Source organism: Notamacropus eugenii, chromosome 2 (genome assembly GCF_028372415.1).
Source record: "Notamacropus eugenii isolate mMacEug1 chromosome 2, mMacEug1.pri_v2, whole genome shotgun sequence".
Lineage (NCBI taxonomy): Eukaryota > Metazoa > Chordata > Mammalia > Diprotodontia > Macropodidae > Notamacropus > Notamacropus eugenii.
Genome location: NC_092873.1, coordinates 372,511,302 through 372,524,987, shown reverse-complemented (window position 1 = coordinate 372,524,987; position 13,686 = coordinate 372,511,302). Strand labels below are relative to the sequence as shown.

General features: G+C 37.2%; 1 protein-coding gene across 8 annotated transcripts in view; it reads right to left on the bottom strand.

Annotated features, from left to right (window-relative positions):
• Nucleotides 1-13,686, bottom strand: part of VMP1 (vacuole membrane protein 1) — a 131,821-nt gene that overhangs the window by 111,254 nt on the left and 6,881 nt on the right. For 4 of the 8 annotated variants that reach the window (XM_072646899.1, XM_072646896.1, XM_072646901.1 and 1 more), the window contains exon 2: nt 13,250-13,333. The exons of 3 other annotated variants lie outside the window; for them this stretch is intronic. The gene's annotated coding sequence lies outside the window, so the exon portion shown is untranslated. Of the gene's footprint in view, nt 1-10,889; nt 11,200-13,249; nt 13,334-13,686 lie in introns of those variants that run through there. One more of the 8 variants, XM_072646898.1, reaches the window with a different exon arrangement.

Here is a 13,686-nt window from a genome sequence, read left to right as displayed (position 1 = left end):
ACCCTGGGGTCAGAGAACAGAAATGAGATCTCTCTTCCACATGATAATCCTTCAAATATCTGAAGATAATTATCAGGTCTCCTCAAAGTCTTCTCTTCTCTGCTGGCTAAATGTCTCCAGTCTCTGACTGTTCTTACCTTACAGGGCTGTTACAAGGCTGCAATGAAATGATACGCATAATATAATACACTTTGCAAACACTGAAATATCACAAAAAATGTCAGTTGCTATCATTATTGTTATGTAATGGTGTCAAGGTCTCTGACCATCTTGATTATCCTTTTCTGGATGTTCACCATACTATTAGATATATCAGATATATTAGATATATGTGCTGAGGAGAATTGAGCATAGTACTGCCTCCATATATGGTCAGACGGGCAGATCATTACTTTCCTCTTGCTGGACACTTCCTAATTGCAACTTATTATTAGTTTTTTCACCGCTCATGATTTTTTTAATACACTTTTAAGTCCACTAAAATCCACCCCCCACATCTCTTCTAGACAAACTGCAGTCTAGCACTCCCATCTTATGAAGTCAATTTGTCATGATAATAATTCACCTTATTAGATTCCAATATGCTTCCCACATCCTAACCTTCAAGATCTTCTAGTATCTTGCCCTCCATCATTCATTTTTTAGCTGGCCTACAAAATTTGTTAAGCATAATAACATTAATATATATCAAAGTCACAGATAAAAAGGTGAAACAATACAGGACTAAGGAAAATTCCCTCAGGCCTTCAACTAAAAACCACCTTTCCAAGTTGATACTGAGCCATTAATGATAATTGTTTAAGTAAGGCTACTCGACCAGTTTAAAATCCACCTAACCACACTATAGACCAGAGGCACTGCTGGCCAACAAAACTCCCAAGTGCTGCTATATCAGATTAAAATGTAATTTGGAAAAATACAACATAATATTAATTTGTAGTTTTCTAAGTCAATCTGCTGCCTTCAAGGATTCATTTCTGTTAAGGTTTAACACTCTCAGTCTAGTTCATACACTTCTAGTTTGTCCACAAGGATTCCTTGTGGACAAGGATGCTTTTTTCTAATATCTAGATAAATTCTATCTATAGCATTTTCCTGTGTTCCCAATCTAATGCTATTTTTAAAAAAGGCACTAGGTTAGTCAAGTATGACCCATTCTTAATATAGTCACTGTGATTTTGTGATCCTTGCTTCCTTTTCCAGATGTTCACTAATCACCCCTTTAAAGATACTTGGAAGTAGTTAACTAGCTTCCATAATATATTCTAGAATGCTGCCAGGAACTGAAATCAAGCTGATTGACTTTTATTACAAATACTATATGCTCTTCTCTTTTCAGAAAATGAAGACATTTGCCCCTCCTCACTCCTGCCATACTTCTCCAGTTTCCATCCCTCACTACCTTTTGTTTTTGTTTTTCTCCAGAAACCTGGAATGTAATTTGTATGGTTGTGGTAACTTAGTCAAGAGTGGTAAGGTGCTCTTTCGCAATCTCCCTACTTATCTTTCAGCATCTGAAGAAGGGAAGTGACAAGTTAAGTGTATTCAAAAGACTGTAACATGGATGGAGAGAGGACAAAAGTTCATGCCATATTCTAGAATAAGTTTTAAAAATTAGGAATGAGTCATGAAGAGAAGAAATGGGAGAGGAGGGGATAGGGCTGGATATGATATCTGTCTTCAAGTATTTTAAAGCTTGTGATGAAAGGATTAGATTTGTTCCATGTAATGGAGTTCTGGTACATGCCCAGTTGACATAAGATGGAGGCACCCACATAAGAAAAACCATGAACCTGCTTGTGGGACAAGCCTACCATGTGGTTATGAGGAGTCTCTTCCTACTTGGCTGTATGGCCAGAACTGCTTCTGTCTTTAAAATGACTAAATTGGGAGAGTTTCACTCTCTTTGCAGTGGAGTGGAGGGAGGAAATTCCTGTTCACTAAAGGCAGAGGCCCAAGAGGCCACTTGTTTAGACTCTGTAGCAGAGAGAAATGGGCTCGGGGTTTTAGTCATGTCCTTTGTTCTTTTCAGTTTTAGTTGGGAGGAATGAAGTCCCCAACATAAGGAGGACCTTGGACCCTAGGATTATAGGCCACAAGTTTGACTGCCAAAAGGAGGCTCAATGTATAGAAAAGTTTGTGACTAAAGAGAGCTTTAAAAAAAAGCACCATGGGCTGCCTTGGTATGGGTTCCTTCTGCTCACTGGATACCTTAAAAGCAGAGAATGAATGACCACTTGTTAAGTATTGGCGATTCTTGTTCAATTATGGACATTATAGACATTCACTGAAATGCCTTTCAACTTAGATTCTGTGATCTTTTGCTCTTCAGTCCTCACATGGCACTATGTTTGTACTACCATTCACTTACCACACATTATTTTGTATTAGGGTTACTTGTGCAGAAGTCACATCACTGTAATGGACATGAGAACAGGGTTCCCATATTCTATATTGTATTGTTCCAAGGACCTAGAACATAGTTTTGCACAAAACAGGTGCTTAATATTCAGTTAAATTGTAAAATTTAAAACACTGTAAAATTTAAAACTGATTTCAATTCTATTTTGAAGACATAGTCAAGCTGGCATAGGTTTAATAATTTCCCACACCGTACTTTCTACCACTGAAACTTTACCTTTCACCTACATTCTGGAGAAACTTGCCTATGAGTCAAGCTTTTGCTTCATAACTACTTCTACCCTTTACCCTGGTAGCCTCTGCTCATGTGAGTCAATTCTATTATTTCAGTTTGTATCTATACCCTGGTATAGTCTACCTTTGTAACCTTACCCACCCTCCACTCAACCCAAATTCAAGCTGATTCAATCAACCTATGATGGTAGACTAATCCTATCACCTGAGGTTTACTCCCAACTCCCAAATAGGTAATGACGAGAAGCTGAGATGACTCAATTCACCTCTTCATTAAAATCTCTACCAATCAGGGTTAGCTTACCTGTCAGGGGAGGGCCAAATGATGTACTGTTTGGCCAATCAGAAGGAAGACATATATAGATTTAAAAGACCCTGTCATCCCTCACTCAGGGTCTCTGGTAAGTAGGTAAAGCCATTAACCTAATGTGTTGGTTACTGCTAGCATAAATGAATAAAATGATCACGCTCAAAACCATTTATTTGTCTCTCAGTTTACCATAATTTCCAAACATAACAACACATATATATCCACCTAAAGGTGAAAGAGTTTTATTTTCTGTAGCTGAACTGAGAGAAAGTAAATGAATGAAAAGCTGAGAGGATGGGTGGAGAGAGTCCCAGAGAAGGTTTGAGGAGGGATAAAAAGTTCTGAAAAAGGCATAACGAAAAGTTCAAAGTTCTAATGATAAGAAATAAATTGTATTAATCACTTTCAGACCAGACTATGAATATAGACATGTAACACCTAGAGATAAGCATTTTTTGCTTCCTATCAACATAAACCTCTTTCCCTTTATGTGTCTGACAATCAGAAAAGTTTCCTTTTAAAGGTAGGCCACAAATGTACAGGGTGAAAGAAGATAGATAAGAAGAGAACCTTCAGAGTACTTTGGAGTATTGAAAAACAATACTACCATGTATTTGAATAGTATTTTATACTGTTTAACACAATTTTCCATCTGATCTTCACAAAACCATATGAAGGATGTAGGGAAGGTATAGGAAACAGATACTTAGAGAGCTTAAGTGATTTGCCCGAGGTCACCCAGCTAGTGTTGAAGACAAGATTCGAACCAGTCATTTGTGCCCATATGGTCTTGCAATAAATTGAATGAAAAGTCCAACATCACACTGCTAATTAGAAACATCCATGGGACTAAAACTCTGATCTCAATTCATCAAATGGTTTTTCTGTTGTACTATGCAGCAGGACAACGTGCTGTATAACTTATGGCAGCATTTGCAAATTGTGTGACAACTGGTCAGCAGGCAGGTACCGATGCTGATGTTAAGGAAAGCAGACCCTTTCTACACAATGATTTCTCCCCTCAATGATGACTGTGGGGGCTGGCCTGGAAACAGGTTTTGTGGTCTCAGAGTGTTACATTTGGAAATTAAGGTAAACTGAGAGACAATGGTCAGAGCGCAATCAATTTATTAGTTAAGCTAGAAGCAAACAATAAATTGTGTCAAAGGCCTCTTTCAATAACTAAAGACTCCAAAGCAAGGCTCATCAGCCTTAATATAGTTTCGGAGAATACAGAGTTGGATAGGTGGGGAGGACAATGTGACTGATTACAGCATAGACAGCATCATGGAGTTGGAGACAACATGAATGGTTACAGCCAAAAAAAGCTCACTAGCACCCACCTGGGGCTAGTAACCACCCTTCTCTGTCATTAAGGAATACTTGATTGATTTATGGGACTCACTGTTTCTTGAAAACATTGTCAGTGGACCAGGGATAGTAGACTCCCTTGCTCCTTGGAGGATATGTTAGGGAAATAAGAGTCTCCTTAATTGTATAAGGACAGACAAGGATGGACAATAAGTGGAAATGTACCAGATCAGCTTTTAAAGATAAGGTATAGTAAATAACAGTTTTTCTTTTAACTATACCTTTAAACTAACTCAGAAGGAAAGTTAAATTCCTAAGTGCAACTGCAGGATATAACAAGGGATTTTAGGCAGATGTAGACTCAATTATAAAATCAGTTACAACGTGGAATCAATACAGCAGAAATCCATATAGTAGAAACTAGAACTAATGTTAATTTTGATATTTTCAAGGGGATGCTGCTATTCTCAAGGCTCTTGGGTTCAGAATCCTGAAGTGCCTCCATCAGGGTCTAAGGAGAAATAGTGGTCAAAGTGGTGGTAGTGGTTTGACTTGCCTGGCACATGGTGGTGTGCCAATTCTTCCTCATTGTGTCCTTGCTACTTTAGCTAGGTTGGATTACTTACCTGCTTATCTACCTATATATTCATTTTTCAGTTCTGTACACTAGTGAGACTAAGTATTAGGCTCCCAATTAGATGTACTAGGAGTGCAGTTACTGGTTTCTGTTCTAATTATTCTATGATTCTTTATTGCTCAGCATTCTTTTTTTCTGTGTGCAATAAACTACTTGTTCCATACCTGATTCATGTTTATACATGGAGAGCAACCTTAGACTTCAAACTTGAAACAATGTCTATAACTGCCAACTCTATAAATAGCAGGTGTTATTCAGGAATCAGAGATGGTGCAGGAATTAAGAACTGGATAGCCTAATTCCCCTTTTAATTAAATAAGCATTCAAGTGACCCTAGAGTAACTAATGACACACAGAACTACATGGCTAGGTATAGAGATCTAGGAGAGTTGGATACCCTAAGCCCGTATGAGCTCCAATAGTGTTAAGTCTAAATTCTAGAATATATACACATACATACACATATGTATGTCCAAATGCTTATCAATAGATAGGTCGCTCGATAATGCCTGACATACAGTACTTTGACATAAAGAATTTCTAATGCCAACTTTTAAAGTGTAGATCTGGGCTTCTTCTGTATGAAAAAGGTGGTAACGTTAATATGTTATTTATAAACATTCTACAGAATTGTTGAGAAGATGACGAAAAGAAAAAACAGCAGAAGCAAAATTTAACTGAAAGAGTTCTTACTTTAAGGATTCATCTAAAAAACAAAGAATGCTCAAGCCAGAGGCTGTTACCAACAGTTTCAAAAAGTAGGGATGCCAAGATATATTTTTTCTCCATCTCAGAATAAAATGCTTATAGAACTGCTGAAAAGAATTCACAAAAGGTTCTCTGTGGGCTGAATATCTAGAACTATGAGCACAATTCTTCAATTCTATCCTAAACACAGCTGCAACATTTGTAAACCCCCAAACAATACTAGGGCAGTTCTGTAAACAAAACTACTTTATTTATTCAACTGGAGACTATAAGGATATAATTTAGGCAATTAAGTAGATAGCTATTGCCTATGTGTCTTGTAATTTAAAAAAAAAATCTTTATATCCCAACTCCCAGTATAGTGTGATGCATATGACAGTAACTAAATAAATGTTAGTGGACTGAATTATTCCCACTTTGGAAGAGGGGCAAAGTGAGATGCTCAAGTTTAGAGGATCAGTAAATAGCACAAGCAAAACTTGAATCTAAGTCACTAGTATAATTGTTTCTTTGGCGCACAATGACTTCTCTTCTATTAAAGTGAAAATAGATCTAGAAGGGTACACATTCAACAGTTATTGGTTGAAGTCAATACTGTCCTGAAGGAGCAGTATGTGGTGATTTGTTTACGTGAGCAGCTTTTTAATTTGTTTTGTTTAACTTGGGAGGGAGGGGAAGTTAGAGTGGCACCAAAGACAAACATTTATTACTTTGTTATTTTGCCTGTGGTTGGCTCTGGCATTAAGCAATATGTACAACTTTTCCAAAAAAAACAAATTATATGTTTTAATATCTGAAGTAACAAAATATTTAAACTTTAAAACATTCAAAATGGTATCACTGAGAATTTGGTAAAATGCCTTTGTAATCTTGAGGGGTTATAGCACATTTTCCACCAATTACTGATAAAACTAATTTAACTAACTTGGTCGGTCAGTCAGCCAACAATCACTGATTAATTACCTACTATATGCCAGACACTATGCTAAGAGGTAGGGATAACAATGAAAGGGAAAAAGAAAAGCAGTCCCTGCTCTCAAGGAGCTCAAAATCTAATAAGGATAGGGGAGACAACATGAAAAAATCTATGTACAAACAAGTTACATACAGGATATATGGAGATAATCAACAGAAGGAAGGCACTAGCATTAAGGAGGCTCTGGAAAGTCTTGTAGAGGTGATATTTTAGCTAGGACTTGAAGGAAGCCAGGGAAATCAGGAGACAAATAGGAAAAGGAAGAGCATTCCAGCCATGGAAAGCAGCCACTTAAAATGTTTAGTTGGGAGATGTAGTGTCTAGTACAAAAAACAACAAAGTCAGTGTCTCTAGATCACAAAGTACATGGAGGCAAGTAAGATGTAAGAAGACTGGAAAGGTAGGGAGAGGCCAGATTATGAAGGGCTTTAAAAGCCAAACACAGGACTTGATGTTTGATACTGGAGGTGACAGGAAGCCATTGGAATTTACTGAATAGGAGAATGACATGATCAGACATATGCTTTCAGAAGATTAATATGACAGCTGACCTGGACTGGGTAAAGACTTGAGGTAAGGTTATCACAGTGGTCCAGGCATGAGGTGTTGAAGGCCTGTACCAGGATACTACCAGTTTCACAGGCTAGGAGTATTAGGGTGAGAAAAAGTGTTGTCAGAGAAGAAGTGAGTAAATAGAGAATGACATTTAAGACTTAGGACACCTAGCCTTAGTGACTGGGAGGAGGCAGTGCCCCCAACAAGTAATAAGAAAGTTAGGAAGAGGGGAAGACTTGAGGGGTGGGAGAGGAAGATAACGAGTTCAGTTCTGGACACAGTGAATTTAAGATATCAACAGGACATCCAGTCTGAGACGTCTAATAGGCTATTTAGAGATCTGAAGCTGGAGGTCAGTGCTTGATAAGGAGGTCTGAGAAGCATCAAAGGAAGAGATTATAATTTAGTGCATGGGAGCTGATAGAGCCTGTTACTGTTCTATGCATACCAGGGATGATATAGACCATAGGATGTTTTAAGGGACCCTAGACCAATGCCTCATTTTACAACTTAAGAACCTGAGGTCCCCAAAAGTTAAGGGATTTGCTGCCCAAGGGCACAAAGTAGACAAATCAGGGCTGGAACTCAATGTTCTTTTAATATCTCAGCAGCAGTATTTATCAATTACTTCCAGTGTCAATGGATAGCAGAGTAAGTGGAGAGGAGCAAAGTGTAAGAAGAATGGAAAGGTAGGAAGAGGCCAGGTTATGAGGGGTTGTAAAAGTGAAACAGAATTTCATATTTGATCCAGGAGATAAAAAGAAAGCTTACTGAATAAGGGAGCTGGGAAGGGGGTGGTGGTGACAGGGTCAGACTATCAGTTTAGGAAAATCTCTTTGACAGCAGTAGTGGACTTTGTCAGCAGTTCCATGATTTCTTCAGCTTCATTTGGCAGCTTGCGAACAAGAGTGAAGTGAGTAGACAGTAGAGTAATAGATGGCTTCGACTTGGCAAGGCATAATGGACTATCTTGGAAACCCTCAAATTATTTTTTATTTATTTGAGGTTTTTTTGTATCAAAAGTAAAAAATAATTGCTTTTATAACTACTCTCACCTACTCCTTTTACATTATTGAACGTTTACAGAAAGACAGATTCTGATACAACTGAAAGAAAAATTCCGTAACAATTGGAAAGATACAAAAGTAAAAAAAAAAATGCCTCTAGAGATCGTGAGTCTACCTTCCAGCTAGCGGTCTTTGAAAAAGGAGTAGTTAAGTTCCCCACTCCCCCAACAGAAGTCTTAAAAAAAAAAGTGTAAAGTCAGTGGTTGGCTAGAGGGGTGCCTTATTTACATACTGTATTTCCTAAATGGCCCTTAACCTCTTCTAACTCTGAAATTCTGAATTAAATATAAAGAATTAAATATGAATAATAATAATAAATTTATAATTATTAATTAATTATAAAGAGAAAAAGAAAATGACTAGATACTAAAAGTTTTCAAAATCTGCTGTGATAATGTGTATTTTATAACAGTCAGATTGCAATTACCTTACTAGTATAACCATTATTGGATAAGGTCATATTGTACAGGGAAGAGGAGAAAAAGATTTAAGAGCTAATGATTACTATGTTCTGGTTATATAATTATGTTACATATAATCTTATTTTACATACTGTACTTTCAAAATGAAATCTGCAACACTTTGAGTACTTTTATTAAACTTATAAACTTAAAAATTCTTTCATAGAAAACATTAAATTGGCTTTCTCTAAAAAAAAAATACATTCCTACTCACATTACAACAGTATCAGCAAAGAAAGGCAATGAAATGTTATCAAGTTTTGCCACAACAGCACTACAGTAACTACTTAACCACCAAAGATCAGGATAACAATTTGCATGGGCTGCTAAAGTTCAGCTAGTGCATTTAATCTTTAACCTCCTATCATTATTTTAACAGCACTTAAAGTAAAACTGAAGTAAGCAAAGACAACCAGAAAACACAGAGAAGAAAAGTTACTAAATAAGATCAAACTCAAATCCTGGGACACAGGGGTATGTATGTGCTGGTCGATGTTTAACAAAGCGGGGAGAGGGAGGGAAATGTAGCACAAAACACTTTAAAATTTAATCTGCATAATGAATATTTTCTCCATCATGTTCTTAAGTCTCTAGGTAATCAACAAATGAAGACCTGACTTGTAGGCTGTTGGTTTCCAAAGTGTAAATGTTCAAACTGCAAATTTAACAATCAGAGGCTCCAGCATACCACTTGGATACAAACAGCAAAAAAGTCCAATGGTGTGGAAGAATGGTTGGACAGGCCATTGCTTTTAGTCTATTTAGCTCCTATGAGTATATGGTAGTCATAGGCTTCAAAAAGATAACCATAAACAGTTTCTAGAAACACAGGAAAAGAGCTGCATATTCAGTAGAAGAAAAAAATATATTTAGTTCACTGATGAAGTTTTCCACCAGCGATGATAAAGACAAAATTCAACTACTTCAGGCAATATCAAACTATTAGATCATCTGACTCCTTTAGATAAGCATCTTTTCACATGACTGTGCCACTATATTATTTTTTCTGAAGGTTAATAACTTTCACAAGAAAAATGATTTTTAATGGCTTATAACATTTCTTGGTCTTTAAAAAATACTCGGGGGAACTATTCAATTAAAATCCCAAATTAGGGCATATCTTAAAGGCACTCATATTCGTAATCTTCACAGATTTCATCATAATGAGTTACTACACTACATGTGTGTGTATTCGTCCTTCGCTGCCGAAGAAGACCATGCCATCAGAGAAATAATGACATGACTTGCACTTGACTTTGTTTTGAGTGAGGGAGAGCTGTACTACACTATAAGTATATTCCTGAACAAAAATGTTCCACTAAATTTATTTAATCCCACAAAGTACAAGTAATTTATATAAAAATAACCACAGATTTCCATGTAGTGGAATAAGTCACTGCTCCAGATCTATTTTCTACTTAAGCCAAATGTTTTTTCTGACAAAAATTACAGAGAACCAAATAAAACACAAGTACCTAAAGACAGGATTTTTATTGGGGGTGAGCAACAGGCAGCAAAGGAGTTTTCTCTAAAACACCTGATCATATGCTCCTACTTCTCTCCTTTAGACATTTTATTCTGGTAGAAAAAAATTCTGAATTTGTACTTTCACAAGTTGAAAACCTATTTCCCTGCACTCAATAACTCACCTTTTAATGTTAACGATAAGCTCTGGTGAAAGCCTCCTTCAATTCTCCTCAAGCCAAAGCAAAGGCTCCTAAGGTCATTGTTCTGTACTAGCAACTTGCCTACAATAATTGATCAAACTATGAAGGCTAAATCTTGTTACTAAAGAGGAATGGGCCTGGAATTGAGGGAACCGAATTTGAATTTCAGATCTGCTACATCTTGGGTGATCTGGGGAAAGTCTTATTTCTGGGTCTCAGTTTCCCTTTTCTTTAAAAAGGGGTTGAGATAGACTATCTTCTGAACCTTTTTCTTCCTTCTTTATGGTCTTTGTCCACATCCCTTTATGTCTGTTAACTACAAAATACTTCTCACCAGAATTTGCACTCTCAGAGCCACTATACTTATTATTCTGATTCAGATAATAATATTCTTATCATTTTCATCTCGGTCAAATATTTGACCATCTAAACATACAATTAAAAAGGTTTTTAAAAAATTACCCTTCACTAAACATGACATAAAATTAACTTTTTTATCATACTTAATATAGTTAATTCTAGATTATTTCTGTGCAGCTTACCTGTGGTAGTTTCTACTTCAGCATGGCTTCCCTAGTTCATCATTCTGAGTATTCTTACTCCACCTAACGATGGAATCAGTCCACATTCAAGAATACAAACTAATTTTAACATTTGTTGTTCTGCTGTGTTGAACTCTGTGATCCCATTTGAAGTTTCCTTAGCAAAGATACTGGAGTGGTTTGCCAGTTCCTTCTCCAGCTCATTTTACAGATGAGGAAATGGGAATTGCCCGAGGTCACTTGGCTAGGAAATGTCTGAGGCCAGGTTCTTCCTGACTCCAAGACTGGTGTTTTATTCACTGTCACCTACCTGCCAAATCATGATTAGGAAAATAAACAAGATCACAAAACACATTCCAGCTAAGAAACAATGGTTCTGTGACTGTTCCATTTGTTAACGGAGAACTTATGCTAGAAGACCTATATCTAAGCTCCCTTCTTGCTCTTAAACTTTATGATCTTATGAATTATAAGTTAGGAAGATGACGGAGTAGAAGGACAGACCTGTAGAAGCTCTCCTACACAGCCCATAAAATACCTGTAAAAAATGACTCTAAACAAATTCTAGAGCAGCAGAAGCCACAAAATGACAGAGTGAAAGAGATTTCCAGACCAAGACAGCCTGGAAGGCCGACAGGAAAGGTCTACTGCACGGGGTTCAGAGAGGAGCCCAGCCCAGCCTTAGCTGCACTGACAGGACTGGAACAGGCTTCAGGGCGGAATCCCAGGTAGCAGCTGCGGTTCCCAGATTTCTTAATCCAACAAATGCCAAAGACAGCTTCAAAGGTCAGTGAGAAAGCTCTTTCACCTGGGTGAGAAGGGAATGCGGTCTTTTCCAGTTTTCTAGCAGCTTCTACATTGAAGGATCAAAGGGTTTGGAACAGAATATTCCAGAAGTCAAAGGAACTAGGATTAAAACCAAGAATCACCTACCCAGCAAAACTGAGTATAATACTTCAGGGAAAAAAATGGTCATTCAGTGAAATAGAGGACTTTCAAGCATTCTTGATGAAAACACCAGAGCTGAATAGAAAAAAATTTGATTTTCAAACACAAGAATCAAGAGAAGCAAGAAAAGGTAAACAGGAAAGAGAAATCATAAGAGACTTACTAAAGTTGAACTGTTTACATTCCTACATGGAAAGACAATATTAGTAACTCTTGAAACTTTTCTCAGTATTTGGGTAGTTGGAGGGATTATACACATACACATACACACACACACACACACACACACACACACACACACACATATAGACAGAGGGCACAGAGTGAGGTAGAATAGGAAGGGATAATATCTAAAAAAATAAAATTAAGGGGTAACAGAAGAATATATTGGGAGGAGAAAGGGAGAAATGGAATGGGGCAAATTATCTCTCACAAAAGAGGCAATAAAAAGCTTTTTCAAAGGAGGAGAAAAGGGGGGAGGTAAGAGGGAAAAAGTGAAGCTTACTCTCATCACATTTGGCTTAAGGAGGGAATAACATGCACACTCAATTTGGTATAAAAATCTATCTTACACTACAGGAAAGTAGAGGAGAAGGCATGCACACTCAATTTGGTATAAAAATCTATCTTACACTACAGGAAAGTAGGGGAGAAGGAGATCAGTGGGGTGACAGGGGATGATAGAGGGGAGGGCAAATGGGAAGAGGGAGTAATTGGAAGTAAACACTTTTGGGGAGGGACAAGGTCAAAAGAGAGAATAGAGTAAGGATAGCATGGAAGGAAATATAGTTAGTCTTACACAACACAACTATTATGGAAGACTTTTGCAAAACTACACATATATAGCCTATATTGAATTGTGTGCCTTCTCAGAGAGGATGGGTGGGGTTAGGAAAGAAGGAAGAGAAGTTGGAACTCAAAGTTGTAGGAACGAATACTGAGAATTGTTTTTGCATATAACTGGGAAATAAATATAGATAATGGGGTATAGAAATCTATCTTGCCCTACAAAAAAAGGGTAAGGGAAGGGAGGGGTGTGATAGAAGGGAGGACAGACTGGGGGGAAGGGGTAATCAGAATGCACAGTGTGTTGGGGTGGGGGAGGGGAGAGATGGGACAAAATTTGGAACTCAAAATCTTGACATGTTTGAACTTTTCAATAATTCATAAATATTTTTATAAATAAGACATTTTAACTCCTATTCATTCCCTTTCAAAAATTCTCTGTTTCCAACATCAGGTTCATTTTCCTAAGATGGAACCCCTTTAAAATCACTAAGGATTCCTCCCTTATGTGTCCTAGAATTCCTGTTCAAAACTCTGTTTAAGGGCTACCTGCTATGGGAAGCCTTTCTTGATTCCTCCAGCTGCCAGTATTTCTCTTAAAATTACCTTACCTTGTATATACTTACATGTATACATGTAGTTTCCCTTGAAAGTATTTAAGTTTCAGGAGGGCAGGGACTATTTTAGTTTTATCTTTGCATCCACAGCATCTGGCACATAGGAGAAATTTAATAAATGCTTGAGATACTTTTTTTGAGATTATGTGTTCATATAACCTTCTAGCCAAGTTTTATCAATATATCACAATAGTCCTTGGGGGTTCAAACTCACCGGCAATCTCAAAGACTCTTCTATTTTCTTTTTATAAAGATTAAAGAAAATTACCACTCGGGAGGTCAGTGAAATGACATTAAGGACTAAAGAAATGCTTAAATCAGGTTCTATGAGTAACTTTCTCTTCATATAAACTAACAACAACAGATGGAGATAAGGAAAACAGGTCTAACAACTCACATTTACATAGGGGTTTAAGGTTTATAAAGCTTTCCACAGATCATTCCTA